Below are 17,392 nucleotides of genomic sequence, written 5' to 3'. Positions count from 1 at the left end.
GATGATATGCAGGGGAAGAGGAGGGAAGGAACAACAGTGAAGAGCAAGATGAGGGTCTATGAAAAGCTTTTGAAAGAGACAGTTGCTGGAACAAAGTAACCAAATAGAAGCATAAAAGAAGTAACATAACCTAAAGAGAAGTTAACATTGCAAAATGTGCAATGGATCACAACACACAATTCTTACATTCCCTAATAGTTAAGGAAGGGTTTCAACACACAATTCTTACATTCCCTAATCAGGTAAAGATTCCTTGGGATTGTGCATTATATTGGGAAATACCAGCTTGTTTAAACTGCCTTCACCAGAACCTTGAGAGTGCTGCTCTCATGACATGGGTGCAAATCTTAATACAGAATTTGATAAACTGATGGAGACAAAGTGACCCAAATCATAGAAACTATGAGGAAGTTTAAAACTTGGTGACTCCACAGATGCCTTCACGGAGAGTAATATAGTTCTCTTGCAGTAGTATGAATAAAGCCAAAAACAAGTTACTTACACATCACCAGAGTAATAAAATGAAACATCAGTATGTGCAAATCAAGAAGGCCACTTTGGTTATAATTCAGAGATTTAAAATGTTTCAAAACTTGATTTAGGAAGGCCAGCATTAACTGAAACCACACTATTTACTGCCATTTCCAAAAGGGCCTAGCCAAACTCTTCTTACCCTACAGATACCAAGATTATTTTTCCAGTATGATTAGCAAACTGAATACATATCTGGGAGAGAAGTGGTGATTGGAGATACATCCTGTAGGTTGAAAAGCAGTGAAGCAAAGTCCAGAACCAGATTGTGTGTGTGCCAATAAAAAACAAACAAACCCACAACACAATCTTAGATGAAACACTAATGCTGAGTGCCAGAACCTAGGCTGAGGATTGTACCCTCTGCCAGAAAGTCAGACATAGACAATCTAGAGTATCATTGTGGTAGAGCACCTTTGGGTGCTTGCCACTTTAAGGTCTTTAGCAGGCTGGAAGGTGACAGCAGAGCCCATCAGATGGTCACATGACAGCCAGGAGGCTGCCTGATAGAAGCAGGGCTGAGCAGCCTCAGTATAAAAGCAGGCCCCGAGGAGCAGAGCTGGCAGTGGCTCCAGGGATGTCACTGAGGTAACATTGCCCAGCTCCTTTGAACATCTGCTGCTCCTTTGAACATCCTGGAGGTCAGGGTAGTAACTATGGGGATGGAGGAGGTTCCTAGGGACCCAGCGGGGTCCCAAACCCTGAGGAAATAGCTGTAGGTCTGGGGCTGTGGAGAGGGCTAGGTCTAGAAAAGGCACAGGCCAGTCTAGGAAGGGGCTTAGAGCTTGTGGGCCTACTGAGGATCTGGGCAGTCCCCTGATTAGAAGTGGTGGTGACTGAGGCCAGGGGCTCAGATGAGCCCATTGGAATAAAGGGCTGCTGGGTATAATATCTCCGGGGCTTTAAGGAAGCCCTGTGTGAGTTGTTGGCTTTATGGTGGGGCCCTGGGGGCACCCCTGTTGAATAGGAAGGTCAGCTGCTGCTAGACTGATCCCATGGAATCTTGACTGGTCAATGCAAGGGGACCAGGGCTGATGGGCCGAAGGGCAAGTAAGCCCACTATGAGGGGCAGGCCAGGGCTGCTGACAGCTACTGGTACCTCCTCTGGCCTAGAGGCAGGGCCAGAGCCTAAAAGAGGTTGAAGGTTCCTTCAAGGGAAGGTAGGGGGGACATTGCCAAGAGAGGACACTGGCTAGCACACTGGAATGACAGAGGCTGAAACCCAGCCTCCTGATTGGAGGTAGCTTATAAGGGGCCTGAGAGAAATGGGGCCAATGACTGAGGGTGATGTGATGGTGCAGTGCCCAGGAGAGAAAGCTGCCCAGGGTAAACATCCAGAAGCCCAGTGAGAAAGGTATAAAACCAGGGCAGGTAGGCCTGCATTGTTCCTGGGGCATGGCAAACTATACCCTGCTGGGGTTGGATGATGTTGTGGGGCTGCCTGTGGTAGGGCAGTCTCCAGGAAATGCCACACCAGTGCCTCCCCAGTTAAAGGGAAGCATGGGATGCCAGAAAACCTCAGCCCCTACAGCCTTGTGGGTGACCCTGTGGAGGGGCTAATGGAGCACACCCTTACAGAAAACCACCAGGTTTGGACAACAGCACAGAGACCAGAAGGACCTGAGGCCCACCTGATGAGTGAAGCATAAATTAGAGTAGGGGTCCAGACATGTAAACAGACACCTGAGGCCCAAAGGTTGTAAGGCCCAGAAGCCACAGTGAGTGGGTTGAGTAATGACCCCGATGAGGGGGTAGAGTGTGAGGAGCAAGAAGCCCAGAGTGGGGGAATGAGTAGAAGCCCCAGAGAGGGGTCATGTGGCCCAGACATGTCTAAGGACACCTCAGGCCAAGTTGGGCCAGAGGCTGGGCCAAGGTATGTTCAAGGATGCCTGAGACCAAGTTTGAGCCAGAGACAGTGTGGCCCAGCAATGGGACCAGGGGAGTTGGAAGTGATTTTGGATGGCACCTGCAAGGCATGGGACATGGTAAAGGGAAGGCTGGAGCTGTGTATTACACCCTTGACATCAGGGCATAAAATAGGCAGCCTCCCTTCTACAAACAGGATCTGGGAGCGGCAAGAGCTGTCCAGCTAAAAGCCCCACTGTGTCTCCACTACCCCGAAACCCCCAGCAGCCACAGAGCACCCCACTGCCCCCCAGCATAGCCAGAGATAAGCAGGCCCCATGGTGGGAGGGGGTTAACCCCAGACAGTGGGAGGAGGCAGCTGAGTGGACCAGGGAGGGTCTCGCCCTGCCCCGACCCCTACTTCACCCAGCCCCCCAGGAAGTCACACAACCAGGATGCACAAACAGGTACACTTGCCTGCTTGGCGCATGAGTTAGTGTGGAGTTTGTGCAGGAGGGTGAGCAGGAGGGCCCAAGGCCCTGCCTGTGCACCCCCACCCTAGGGAAGCCAGTCCCAGCTGTAGCCAGCCCACCAGTGGCATGACACAGATGGGCATGCGTCACACCCCGAGGGTCTCCTTGGGGCCTGTGGCCCCACCCTCTGGCTCCTCAGAGGCCTCCACCCAGACAGAGCCCATGGTTCTGGGATCCACGCAGACAGAGCCCCTGGCTCTCGGCTGCAAGGGCTGCCTGTCACTTTTTCAGGCTCTGGGGCCTGGGAGCATGGCCCCTGCCCTTGTGAGGTCTGCTCCCTTTTGGGGTCTCTGGAATGCCAGCTGGAGGAACTCCGGGCCACAGTCCAAAGACTGTATGCCATCAGGGACTGCGAGCAGGAGCTAGACCCCTACTGTCAGGCCCTTCTGCCCTGTGAGACAGAGGGTAGACCACGGTCTCCCTCCAGGACAAGGGAGGACTCCGGGACCTCCCATTCTGTCCAGCCAAGGGGATGGACCAAGGTGGTCAAGGGCCCCAAGGCCTACTGTGCCAAGGCCTGCCCTGCTGGAGCTGTGCAACAGGTACAAACCTCTTGCAGCCACAGCAGAGTCTTCTGAGTTGCCAGCTGCCACAGGCAATATGGGCACTACTGTAGCTACTGCCCCCGCTCTCCCCAAGACAAAGCACAAAGTGTTTGTCATGGGAGACTCCATCCTGAGGGGGACTGAGGGGGCAATCTGCTGCTCTGACCCCTTAGCCCAGGAAGTCTGCTGCTTCCCAGGAGCCCACATCTGAGACATTGTGGAGAAGATCCCTAAACTCCTCCAGCCCACTGACCACTATTCCATGCTTCCAGCTTCATCCATGTGGGTGCCAATGACACGGTTCAGAGTGCTCCCAGCCGGGTCATGAGGTGCTACAGGGATTTGGGAGTGGGGCTAAAAGGTCTGGGGGTGCAGGTGGTGTTTTCTTCAATCCTCCCAGTCTCAGGGTATGGGCTGAGGAAGGAGAGGAGGATCCAGGTAATGAACCAAAGACTGCGGCACTGGTGTCATCAGAAAGGCTTTGGCTTTCACAACCACAGTCCACTCTTTGGTTAGAGAGGCAGTGAGCTGCTGGGAAGGGACGTCTTTGACCTCTCTCTGCTGGGGAGGAGGCTCTTCTCAGCCAGACTAGCTGATCTGCTCCACTGGGCTTTAAACTAAGCCTGCCAGGAGACGGGGGGACTACTGCCACTGCTGGCCTGCTAAGCAACCCTTTCAAAGCCAGCAGGCCAAGGTAATTAAGGGAGCCCACCCCTACCCCAGCCCTGGAACAATATGTGGGCAAGGCAAGGGCCCCCAAGGGAATGCCAAGAGCTTAGGGAATAAACAGGAGGAACTTGTCCTCCTGGTTTATGCAAATAATTATGATGTCATAGGGATAACAGAGACCTGGTGGGACTCCATCCATGAATGGACCACGGGTATAGACTGCTATACTCTGTACAGCAGAGATCAAGGGGACAAAAGGGGTGGGGGCATAACTCTCTATGTCAAGGAGAGCTGCAAGCTGATATTGGCAACCAGGGTGGATGCCTAGAGACCCACTGGGTTAAAATCCATAGGGAACACAGCACAGGGGACATGATGGTGGGAGTCTACTATAGACCTCCCACCCAAAGGCAAGAGCTTGACCAGGAGTTCACCAGAGAATTGGCTGAGGCAATTGAGGTCCATTGTTGTCATGGGAAACTTCAGCTACCCAGACATCTAGTGGAACTTTAACTACCCAGTCTTCAACTACCCAGACATTTAGTGGCCAAATCCGAGCAGTCGCAAAGCTTCATCTCGTGCATGGATGATCTGTATCTAATACAAGAGGTCTATGGGACAACAAGCGGTAAAGCGCTGTTTGACTTGGAACTGGCAACTGGGGAGGACCTAATCAGTGACCTAATTATTGATGGGAAGCTGGGTGACAGCAACCATGAGCTGATCACCTTCACCATCCGCCGTAAAGCTGGCAAGTCAGTCAACAATACAGAAATCCTTGACTTCAGGAAAGCTGACTTTGAGAAGCTCAGGAAGCTTGTCGGTGAGGCCCTAAGGGACCATGACCCCAAGAGGAGGGGAGTTCAGGAGGAGTGGTTGCTCCTTAAGGGACTGATCCTTCATGCACAAGTTAATACTATTCCATCTCAGAGGAAAGGCAGCAAAATGGCACAGCAGCCCCCTTGGCTCTCCAGGGAACTAGTGGACCTCCTGCAGCTAAAAAGAAAAGCCTACAAAGGATGGAGGATGGGATCCACCTCCAAGGAGGAATATTCCGCACTGGTCCAGTCCTGCAGGGAGTGAACCAAGGCTGTGACAGAACTCCAACTAGCTACAAGAATCAAGGACAATAAAAAGTCCTTTTTTAGATATGTGGAGAGCCAGAGGAAAAGCAAGGGAAACACTGGAGCCCTGCTAAACCAGAAGGGAGAACTGATGACCAACGCCCAGGAAAAAGCCAGCCTATTAAATGGGTACTTTGTGTCAGTCTTTCATCAGTCCCATGGGACACCCCTGCCCATTACAGGACAGGGAGGCCTGGCTGAGTGAGATTCCCTGCTCTCCATCAATGTTGACCTCATGAAGGAACACCTTGAGAGGCTGAACACCTTCAAGTCAGCTGGCCCTGGTTCTTATAAACTTATAGGTGGCCATCAGATCACCCATGAGCCTGTGACCACTGATGACTGCAGGAGATTTCAACTGCATTATTGACAAGGGAGACAGAGTAAGACAGAACCCAAAAGGCAGGCCTGGACAGATTCTTCAGGTTGGTGAAATAGTGTGTCCATGACCACAGCCTGGTGGGCATGGACAAAGAAGCCCAGGGCTCTGCTGGGAAAACCAAGTCATGTATAGACTTTGTTTTCCTCCCCATGGGTTAGAACTCAGGGAAAACCAAATCAATGCCTGTCTGCTTCCAAAGCCATTGCCTTCTAAAAGTACAGGCAGAGATAGGGGGCAGCCTGAAAAGTGCAAAGGGGTGCAGAAACTAAACATGAGCTTTCTGGAAAATGAAAAGACCCACGGGTACTTAAAGCAGTGCTACAAAGGATGAAAAACCCTCAGAACTGGGTACTGGAACCACATAGAGTGGTGGGCCAGTGTCAAGGAGAGGACAAAGGCCTTCTTCCAGCAAGCTGGCAGGAGGTGAGCCAAGTTCCAGAGGAGGGACCATGAATGCCTAAATTTCTAGTTACAGAGCCTGCACAAGTAGGCGGTTGTGGGTTGGGACATGAGGGAGGCCATACAGGAGATGAAGGCCCAGATCGGGGCCTGGTGTAGGAAACAGGCCAGAAAGAAGATCTTTTCAGCCCATGCCCCATGGGTGCAGGAGGGGGATGAGTGGTCTGCTTTCTTTAGCAGGTTAAAGAAAACCAAGAGGGAGTCATGACCAGCTTCATACATGGAATGAGTGTGGAGCAACAGTCAAACGAGATGATGCTGGAGACAACAGCAGCCTTCCACCAGGAGCTCTACACTGCACAGCTGGAGAACCCTGAAGCCATGCAGTAATGCCTCCTGGAGCTCATCTGGACCCTTAGGAAGGATGAGAAGCAAAAACTGGTTGAGGACTGGATGCTGGAAAAGATTAGCAACCCTCCACAGTTTCAAGAGTGGTAAGACTCCTGGGGAAAATAGCTTGCCCATGGAGTTCTATGTCACCTTCTGTGACAAGGTAGGCCCTGACCTGCTGTAGGTCTTTAGGGACTCACTGTGGGAGTGCCGCCTGGGAGTATGAACTGAGGGCCTTGTGACTCTTCTTTACAAGAAGGGGCCAAGGGAAGTTCTGAAGAACTGGAGACCCATAATGCTCCTGAACTTAAGATTATTAACTGCTTGCCAAAATCTTAACTGACAGCATTAAATCTGTTATTTGTACAGTGATCCATGAAGACCAGGCATGCACAATGCCAGGGTGACAGAACTACGGAGCTCTACTGCAGCTGCAGGATGCACTGTGGTACCAACAGGAGAGTGGACTGGACCTTGACCTAGACAAGGCTATCCCACTGATTTGTCTTTGAGACACTGCATAAGGACACTGTACACCATCTTGAAGACCAGGGTACTGGTAACTGCCTGACTGCCCCCATCACAGTGTGAAATATTTTTCAGGGAACCTGCTAGGATACTTTGTGGGAGGAAGCGGGGGTTATGCATCACCAAACATGTGCCCATGAACCTGGGAACTGCTGTGCTTCTACAAGGTCCTGGAACAGTTGCAGAGCAGATACAAACTACAAAAAGAATGCCCAGTAACCCTGAAAATCCACCATAAGATACAGGTGTAGTAGGAGCAAGAGACAGAACATCAGCCATGGATGTGCTTGCCAGTGACAACAGCAAGGCCATGTGTGGGAATGAATCTTCCACAAGAACCTGCAGAAGGAACACGGGGACCTAAACTGGCAAACGGCCCACTGGCACTCCCCATGTGGGCACTGAGAAACAGACAGGGGCAGAAAGGTCCACCAAACTGCCCCAGACAAACCTGCCATCCCCTTTGGTGCTGTGCATATGCCAGAAAGGTATGGAGGAAAGTAATCTCACTCCTCATGACCAGAGGCAGCACTCTTTGGACACCTAACCAAGCAGCAAGAGACCCTGACAGTCTGTTTTAACCATTTTATCTCCTACTTTAGAAACACCCTGTGGAAGACTGGGAACTTGCTTGTGTACAAGCATACAAAGTTCTCAGTTGAAGATGATATCAAAATGGGATTCAGTGAGATGCAGTTGTTCTACAAAAAGCCAATAGAAGATGATGGTGAGGAGATGGTATATGGAAGAGAAAAGACTGGCACAGACTGTTCAGGAAGAAGACCCCTGGAGAAGAAGATGATGACAAAAAGGAGGAGGAGGAGGACAACAAGGACAGTATTAAAGAGGGGGTGAGCGGTGGTGAAGATACTGAAGATTAAGGACTGGGGAAGGGAACAGAGGATTTGAGAAGGAGGAGGTAGAGGAAGTGGAGGCAATTTGGTGTGATTGTAACAGGGTAACAAGTAAAAGAAATGGTGACAGACACGCAGTGCATGGGTGTGGTAATGTTATGGGACTTCGATGGTGTATGTGTGTTAGGAACTATCAAGTGAACTGGACTGGTCATGAGACAGTGCTGCCAATGTAGAGGTATATAGATATAGCTATAAATACAGATTTTTTTTTAAAAAGCATAGTTTTTACTATATATAGGTGGGTACAAAAGTGCTGCCTAAAAGTGTGTTTATGGAGTATCTGTGCTAAAACTTGCAGCAGCTTCAGAAAAAAGTAGCATGCATCAATTTCAGATGAACTAAGTCTATGGGTATCCATAATAATTTGCCTACATGCCCACTACTACAGGCATGTCTTTTTCAGTCAACAATTTGCCTCTCACTTCCAAGTGCTGTGGGAGAGCAGGGTCTGACAGTAAGGTGGGGGGGGGGGGGGCTGCATAGGGAAGAAATGGGGGTGCACCTGAATCCCCAGGTTTCTTTTCCCTGCTGTAGCAGTGGGAGGGGGGGCAAATTCAAGGCAAACCTCCAATAATAAGATTCTATACCTGGAAAGTTATAACAAATTTATAAACTTTCCATATATAGAATCTAATTATTAGGGGGTCATCTTCTATTCAGGGTTGTTTTGTATTTGAGTAAACATAGTAAAGGCAGACATTTAGGGATGAAAAAAATTGAGAAAGGCATGAAATCCCCCCTCCTCCCCACTTGCCTCAAATGAACTGTTATATTGATTAAACTGCTGAGGCCTGTTGACCTGGTCCATATTTTTGGTATGTACAAGTGAAAGAGCACATATTGGTGCACCAGAATATTGGTTCTTTGCACTAAAGTGGACATTATTTACATTGCACAGGGTGTATGCATTTGTTCTTATTTGCCCAAAATAACCCTACTGAAAGATATGATACCTAAATAGGTCATAATTAATAGGGCTGTGGCAGCCTTCGGACAGAGCTTCAGATCCAGAGAAGCTCTGGGCGCTTTGGGGTCTGAAGCAGCACATCTGGGTCAAAGTGCTGGCCTCATTCGGTTTCCCGAAGCGCTTCAGAGGTGCCTTGGGACGGCCTCGGAGATCCGGCCATAGGGTATAATGGGGAAACAATAAAATATCTATAACTTTGTTGATTTTTGTCTGATTTGGATGGAATTTTCCGGGGTGGTAGACTCTGCAGAGAGACTGAAGTCTGCCAAGCTTCAAGAAGTTTGGTGCAGGGGTTTTGGGGGAATGGCACCCCAAATTATTGAAAGCAAAACTCCTGTCATGACTATGTGTTACAACACAGGGGGGTCAAAACTGCCGGGGTGTTAGATCTTACTGAGGCCACAAAGCCTGCCAGGTTTCAAAAAGATCAATGCAGGGGTTTGGGAGGAACTGCTGCTCAAGCTGTGGACAAGCAAAACTGGTGCCATGGGTGCTTGTGGGACTGACTGTCTCTGTCTTGGGGCGGGCAGGGGAGATACTGCTGCAGGCCTGGCTGCTAAGCTGCTGTGTTCCCAGTTACCATTCAATCAATCATGATTCACTCAGGGACCAGGGACACAGGGACCAGCTCAATACACAGGACCTGGTTAATACATAATGACTTAACGAGCACCAATTAGCACCTACAAAAGCAGGCTAAGGAGAGGAAAGACTCAATATAGAAATCAACTGCCTCAAGACACAGACAGTCTTGACAGGAGTTTTGTCTGTCAGCAGCTAGGGCTGCAGGGCCCCAGAACACCCTGGCACCAATCTCCATGGCAGCTGGCAGGCGTCACAGCAGGGGCTACCATCTCTGCAGCTGTCACCCAGCTATGCCTTAACACACGCAACGTCACCCATGGCACGAGTTTTGCGTGTCCGCAGCTTGACCCTTGCAAACCCCTGCACCTGTCTCCTTGAAACTTGACAGGCTTTGTGGCCTCAGTAAGAGCTACCACCCCAGCAGTTTTGATCCCCCTGTGGTGTAACACATAGATGTGACATGAGTTTCGCTTTCATAGTTTCATAGTTGGTAGGATCAGAAGGGACCTGAGCAGATCATTAAGTCCAACCCCCTGTCATGGCAGGAACGATTACTGGGGTCAAACGCCAGCAAGGTGTTCATCTAACCTCCTCTTAAAAACCCCCAGGGTAGGAGCCAGCACCACTTCTCTTGGAAGTTGGTTCCAGACCCTAGCCGCCTTGACCGTGAAGTAGTGCTTCCTGATAGCTAGCCTAAACCTGCCCTCTGCCAGCTTGTGACCGTTATTCCTGGTCACTCCTGGCAGTGCTCGGGGGAACAGGGACTCCCCCAATGCCTGCTGGTTCCCTCTGACTAGTTTGTAACAGGCCATTAGATCCCCTCCCCCCAGCTTTCTCTTGTGGAGGCTGAACAGGCTCAGGTCCCGTAGCCTCTCCTCGTAGGGCCTGCCCTGCTGCCCCCTGATCATACGAGTGGCCCTCCTCTGGACCCTCTCCATGCTGTCCACATCCCTCTTGAAGTGCGGTGCCCAGAACTGGTTGCAGTACTCCAACTGCGGCCTGCCCAGTGCCGCAGACAGGGGAAGTGGGGAGTATCACCTCCTTGGACCTGCTCGAGATGCATTCTTTCAAGAATTTGGGGTACCCCCCAAACCCCTGCACCAATCTTCTTGAAACTTGGCAGGTTTCATGCTCTCAGCAGAGGCTACCAATCCTGCAAGTTTCATCCAAATCAGACAAAAACCAAATTATAAATATTTCATTGATTCCCCCATTACATCCTATGACCGGATCTGTGAGGTGGCTCCGAAACTTCGGAGCTACTTTGGCCGGATTGAGGCAGAAACCTGGTCCAGAGCTCCAGATCGGATCGCAGCCATCTGAAATGGCCGGATCTGAAGCCGGATTGCTTCCAACTTGCACAGGCCTAATAATCCATTTTCTCTAGACATTGGCTACTTGACACAGTAGGTCTAATAATAGCTGAGTGTGGATATTGACCCAAATTTGAACTGGAACCAAGAAAACTTTAATTGTTTAAATAAGAGTTGAAATTATTCTGATGAAGGATAAAACCTGTTTGTATTGTAGGATGAAAATCAATACAGCAAGCTATGAATGTATATTAGTTTCTCAGTTCTTTGTTAGTAAATGTAAAATATCAGAATATTTAAGAGATGCTGAAACAACAACCATGAACAGAGTGCAAGCACTAAGATACTGTGTGAAAAGGTCATTAAATATTTTCATAAAAGGTTATCACTGCTGATTATGGGTCTTATACATTTCTTTGGCTGGGAGGTTAACGACATTTCCTGCATTGCACTCACATCTTGTTTTTCCTAAAAGAACATCTGATCTTCAGTGAACCTTGCTGATTTTGCAAGTAGTCATTTAATAATGAAACTCTTCCTCATAACATATTTTAAACATAGCCCACTGAATAGGACTGGACAACGCTGATTCTCCAGAACATTTAAATTCTCTTAATTGACCCCAAAATCACAACAGTGATCTTTAAGGTAAGGCAAATAGGAAAATACCTACAAAAGCAAAGATTTAAGAAAAGCATTCCTTGCTCTCTTTCATTATTAAGAGCATCTGATTCTGCATCCCCCTCCCTTCTCTGGTCAAATTAAAGAGAGGAAGTAGTTTCAAAATACCTGATGAGCTCTGGCTGAGACAGCTCCTTTGTACAGATAACAAAACAAACATTATGTGTTACAGATCCAAAAAAAAACAAAGCAGAAGGTCTCATTTTTAAATGGTTTGGAGGCTTTTGTTTTTTAATTCTTTTATTAGAATATGTAGGTGTAAGTGTTTGTTTTTGTGGGAACAGCATCTTTAATAGTTTTTCTAACAGATCAAGCTGTCATTTAATTAGCAGATGCTTCTGGAATAAAAAGTAGTTATTCAAAAGTCACTATTGTGCATGATTTAGCCAATCAAGGTATAGACAGACTTATAGACAAGTATATCAGCATCAAGGGATATTGATATAAGCTACTGCCATGATGTAACAGTTCTAGCTCATGATTCTAGAGGGACAATAATGGAGAATCAACTGCTACTTTAATTCTGCTATGTTTAGTGGCAAAGTAAGGGTGATTTAACTAACTTGTGACACTACAAGATCATGCAGCTGATCAGATAAGAGCTGGCAATTCCTCCTCCTCTTTTACAGTAGTTAAGAGGTATATTTGTCTATCTGTAGAATGATTCAAGTAATTATGAAGAGAGGCAGAAGGGGATTAAGAATACATAATTTGAGACAATGGTAGTTAGAGAGGAAGTGGAAAAGTGGATCCATTGCAAGCCCTGATATGAATGCACTGATTTAAAACAAGCCTGAGCCTTCACGACCTGCCGAGCTTTGGCTAAGCAGCCCCTCCCCCTCCAGCCGCTCCCCCCATATGTATGACCAGGTTGGATAATTAACTTCAGGGCTCAGTGCAGACAATAAAGAAGTCCAAGGCTAAATTGATTCAATCTTCACAGGCTAGTCTAAGCTGTGTAGATTGAACTGATAAGCAAGTGAACAAACATTCACTTTTGATTCCAGAAATGCAGCCACATGCCTGCAATGGCCCAGCCCAGAAGCTGGGTGGTGCTACAGCACTCCTCCCTGCTTGGCTAGAGTAGACAGCTTGAGGAAAGGCTATCCTGCCTAACCTGTCAGGGGAGTTTTGCAGGGGAGGTGCACTGCAAAGCATCCTGGGATGTTGGGGGACTGTGAGGTAACTTAAATCTGGAGGGGATCTGGGACAGTTCAATAAACTGATTTAACCTAAATCAGTTACGTCTGATACTACATCCATCCAGGTTTATCTTAAACCAGTTTTGGCCATTTTGAAAGCAATTTATGTGCACTGAACTTCTGTTGTGTTACAGATTTGAGTTGGTTTCCAGTCACTCATACCAGCTTATGTGTAAGGACTGTCTCTAGCGCAATAAACAATTACATCCTTCAGATACCGATCTCTTTAAAAGGCTAGGTGTAGAATCCTGCCTAGTATCTTTGATTGAAAGGAAGGTAACTTCTTACATTTGCTAAGAAGAAAACTAACAAAAACTAATTGTTTTTCATACCAGTTCCATTATTTGGTTTACCTATTAAATTAATTTGGAAATTTGATTATTCCATTCTATTGATTCAACCTTAGCTGTGACCTCAGTTGGAACATTGCATTGTTCCATTTTAGATTAGCTTACTAAAACTGTAGTGCATGTGTCAGTGATATGCTTGCTTAACCATGCTTGTTTGCTCATCCTTTAAATTTTTTTAATAAGGACATTAAAATTCTTCAGAACTGGTTTATTGCACCAAATCAGAACCTGGATTCTAAATCCTGAGCATCCAGTAATGTTAGGTCAAAAATTTTCAAGCCACTTGGTTCTGCTTCAAATTAATACATATGTCACACATGCACATGTTTAAGTGACATGACTTTGGCAGTTTGCAGTGAAGTACAGGTTTAGAGACATACCTTCAACAATCCCCATTATCCTTGGTCCAATGCTTGGTGAAAAATAGTATCAAAATAAAAAACACTTGGTAAAAAGATTGCAGTCAGACTCTGATACACATATAGATCTTGAAGATTAGAGCAAATCACAAATGAACTCTGAATTATCATCTACTTGCATCTTTCCAAGAGATCTAAAAAGAAAAATGCCTGTACTGTTAAAAACTGAGGGTAATTTGCAGATAGAGGCAGACAAGGCAAATATAACAAAAAAACTCAGTATGATTTAGGGTCCCAGGAAGTGATTTCAATTCATGACAATGATGTTGCGCATGTTGGGAAAAAGTAGTTGCACGCAACAATGGTACTACAAGAAGTAACCCTAGAGCTGCATGTTGATGTCACTCCAGAGAGACAGGTACTGTAGAGGAGCAGATGACACGTTCTCCAAATCCCAGAAGGCAGGCTGTCCCAGGACAAGGGGGAGATTTGAATCCTGAAGGGTCAAAGAGGAACCCTGGGGGACAGCACACCCCAGAGAGAGGGAGGAGAAAGGAAGAATGAGCAAAAACAACTCACCGGCAGCACAAAGCATGGCAGGACTGGAAGCGGCGGTGGGAACCATGGCGGAGGGGAAAGAGGCGGCGGAGCCCGCACGACTCTTTAGCCGTGGTTCACTTAAAGGGGAAACAGCTGGGAGAGAAGGGGAGGAGAACCGACCCAGGAGTATAAGAAGGGGAAATAGGCGGACCGAAGAGGAGGAGAGGTGGCAAGAGGGTGGTGAGAGAAGAACCCTCGGGGCCACTAAGGCAGTAGAGGGAACAGGGGACGCTGCTCCGGGCTTACAAAAGGTATCCGAACCATGTCCAGGGGGAGACGCTGCCGGCGGACCCGAGAAGATGCAGGTGTCCTGGCTGTATATAACCCTCAGGCCGCAAGGGGAGCTGACGGGAGCGACCTCATCAACTGGGGCTCGAGGCAGACAGAAGTATGAAGCAAGAGGTATCTGTATAAGAAGGCCAACTGAGACCTTCACGCTTGCAACAGAGGACACAGTCTGGAACCCTGTCGAGGGAGGGCTCCTTCATCAAGGAACGTAGAGGGCATACTTACAGGAGAAAATCCCCACCTGAGCTTGCATAGTAGCCCTTAAGGGGAAGAGTAGTTGGGATTTAAGGGGATGGCACTGCGCTAGGCATGCCTGGGCAGAGATATAAGGAAGATTGTGAAGGGGTGTTGTAGTAAGGTCACCGTAGCCTCTTGGTGGACCTATTATTGTTATTATTATTATCACTGGTATCACTTCCATTATCGCTCTTAGTGTCGTTACTGGTGAGCGTCACAGCCAGAGGGAGCTAGGGCCCCTAAGCTTGCACGAGTCAGGAAAAGGTCTGGGTTTATTGGGCCCTCTTCCTATGCCTGACTAAAATCAGGAGGGACCCTACATCAAGTAAGGGTCGGTTGTTGGCAACCACAATAGCACACCGCTGAGGCTGGGATAGGGTGAGGTACAGGGGAGGTTGGAGCCTCACGAAGAACATCATGCCTTGGCCGTGGGGAGGCAGCCAGGATCAGACAGTCGTACCCCTCCACCACTGAAATATCATCGAAGTTGTGGCAGGCGGGATAAGGAGGGGGAAGACCGCCTGAACCAGGAGATCAGTGACACCTCCCCTAAGGGACGAACCGAAAGGTTACCACCAAGTCCTTGGGCCGGGCAGCACGGGATCATATGATCGAGGCTCGGCGGGTGCACAGGCAAATAGCAGGTAGTAAGCAAGCTATTTTGCCTAAGAGAGTCTCAGCCAAGGTTCCCTCTAAGGTGCGTGCATGTGCGGCCATGCATAATTAAAAGTGTGGCCATGCACAGCCTTTTCAAGGCTACGCACCAGGAGAGGCCGGGGTGGGAGCCTGGCGCAGGCTCCCCAGCTCCGAGGAAATGCTCCGCTCCCCTGCATTAGGGCCAGGGAATGGAGCACTTTCCCAGAGCCAGTGGAGCCCGCGCCAGCCCCCCACCCCAGCCTCCATCCCTGCCTTGCCTCACCTCGGGGAGGAGTCACTGCCTGCCCCAAGTGAGGCTCTGCTGGCTTTGGGACACTGCTCCACTCCCCCGCATTGCCTCGGGGAGCAAGACGGCATGTGAAGTCTGGCCCCTGACTCCAGCCTCTGTCCCCAGGCCCCAGCCCCTGGCTCCTGGCTAATTGAACAGCATTAGTTACTAGATTGTTTATGCATGTTAACCATTCTATATTAGGTTAACTGATTATTAACTGTTGTGATGTTTGGCAGAAGGAAGGTGTAGGGAACTACATCAGTAAGGCATATCCATGAGAGTTGGTTCAAACAAGCTGTGCACAGGCTCATGTAGCAAGATGCTGAACAGTTAAAATTAAGACCCTGAATAAACCAGGAAGAGAGAGATCATCTAATTCAATTCTTTGCTTCTGAGTGGTTCCTGAACATATGGTGCTAACTAAACTAATGTTTTGAATTTTGTAATCTCAACTCCTGTGATGAAACAGGAATGTTTAAGGCTGGCATTTCCAAGCCTTTTCCAAAGATTGGGAAGTATCAATTGCTTGCAAACATGTGAAATGAAGTGGAACTAGGAGGTATCTTGACCTAATATAACGTGACTTGACACAGGATAGAATGAAAAATGTAGTGTAATGATATGGCTAAAATTTAAAGACAGAAAAATTGTTCTTTTCTTTGATTAGGCTACCATTTTAATCCATTTCTGTGTTCCTTTTGACCGGAACAGGACAAGGTGAAAAACAGACTGAAGCATCAGCAGCATTTAGAAATTGGCTTATACCATGGTTTTGAACCTAAGTGAATTATTTATCAGTGATTCAGCACATTGTTTTTGTTTGCAGGAACGATGCATGAATTAAAATGGGTTTTTACTTATTTTTAGATTCAGGGAAAATATCTGATTAAGATAAAAAGACAGAAAGTGTTTTGTTTGGAATTTTGTCCCCCTGTAAGCAATAAGTAATGTCTGTAAATTAATATCTACTAGCTGGGTGCCTTGAAGATATTTTTCAACACTCCATCCTTTCATATTTAATCTAAAATGTATTTTATTGCACTTAACAATACAATACGGTCCAACTGCATTAGTTTCCCTTACATTCCCTGACAGTGTATCAATATCCCTGAGGAAAGGTTAGGACAAGATAGGAACATCCTGTTTCTGTATTAGTGACATTGTGAAAATCTGATAGATTAGATAGCCCAACATGGCAAGTTATTTTAGTTTTGTATTTTCTTTCTCTACCGTCTCAATTTGAGCTAAGGTTAGTCTTGGAAAATTCAGACCTTTCAAGCTGAACTTGTCTCCTTCCCATGCTAAAATGAATAGGTTACGTTCTTTATAAAAATGCATTTCATGCTGGTAAAGCTTAAAAGCAATCTTGATCTTTCCTTATATCTGGTGTTATCGAGGGTGGGGAGGCATAGATTTCCTTGTATGACACATAGAACTAGAAAGCCCCAATGCCACATCTAAAAAGTATGTAGAATTTAGATGAAGGTCCTGTTCCCCATTCCTATACCCCTGACCTCGGCACAGCTACTAAAATTATGATTTCATTTGACTCAAGAGTAGAACAAGACCATTGTTGGCAATGGGTTTGCTTTTAAAACCTTCTCCACTGGTAAAAAATATGATCAAGTGATTTATTATATACATATATCATACAATCACAAGGAATTTTCCCACATGCACAGGTACTTGGTGTTATGGTAAGTTTTCCCAAAGGCTCCTAATGAAAATACATTGTGGAAAACAGCCAATGAGCTGTCTCCACTGTAGAGCAGACTCTGTGACCACAGTCACCACTACTGCATTTGTAGGGGTAGATATTATTGCAGTTAATATTCAGAGCATCCCAGATTGGAAACTGTCCTGGAGCCTGTCTAGAGACACTATCTAATCCACACCTAATAGGGGGGTGGAAGTCTAAAAATAGTCAAAGGGCATTTGATTTGTCTCATGTATAAGCTATTCTGAAGAAGAGAGCAGACAGAGATGGCAATGTATCAAATTCAGAAACAGCAGTGTTCA

This window comes from Crocodylus siamensis, chromosome 1 (genome assembly GCF_052110815.1).
Source record: "Crocodylus siamensis isolate JL-2025a chromosome 1, ASM5211081v1, whole genome shotgun sequence".
NCBI lineage: Eukaryota > Metazoa > Chordata > Crocodylia > Crocodylidae > Crocodylus > Crocodylus siamensis.
The sequence above is the reverse complement of the archived record's forward strand: the minus strand, read 5'-3'. Positions refer to the sequence as shown.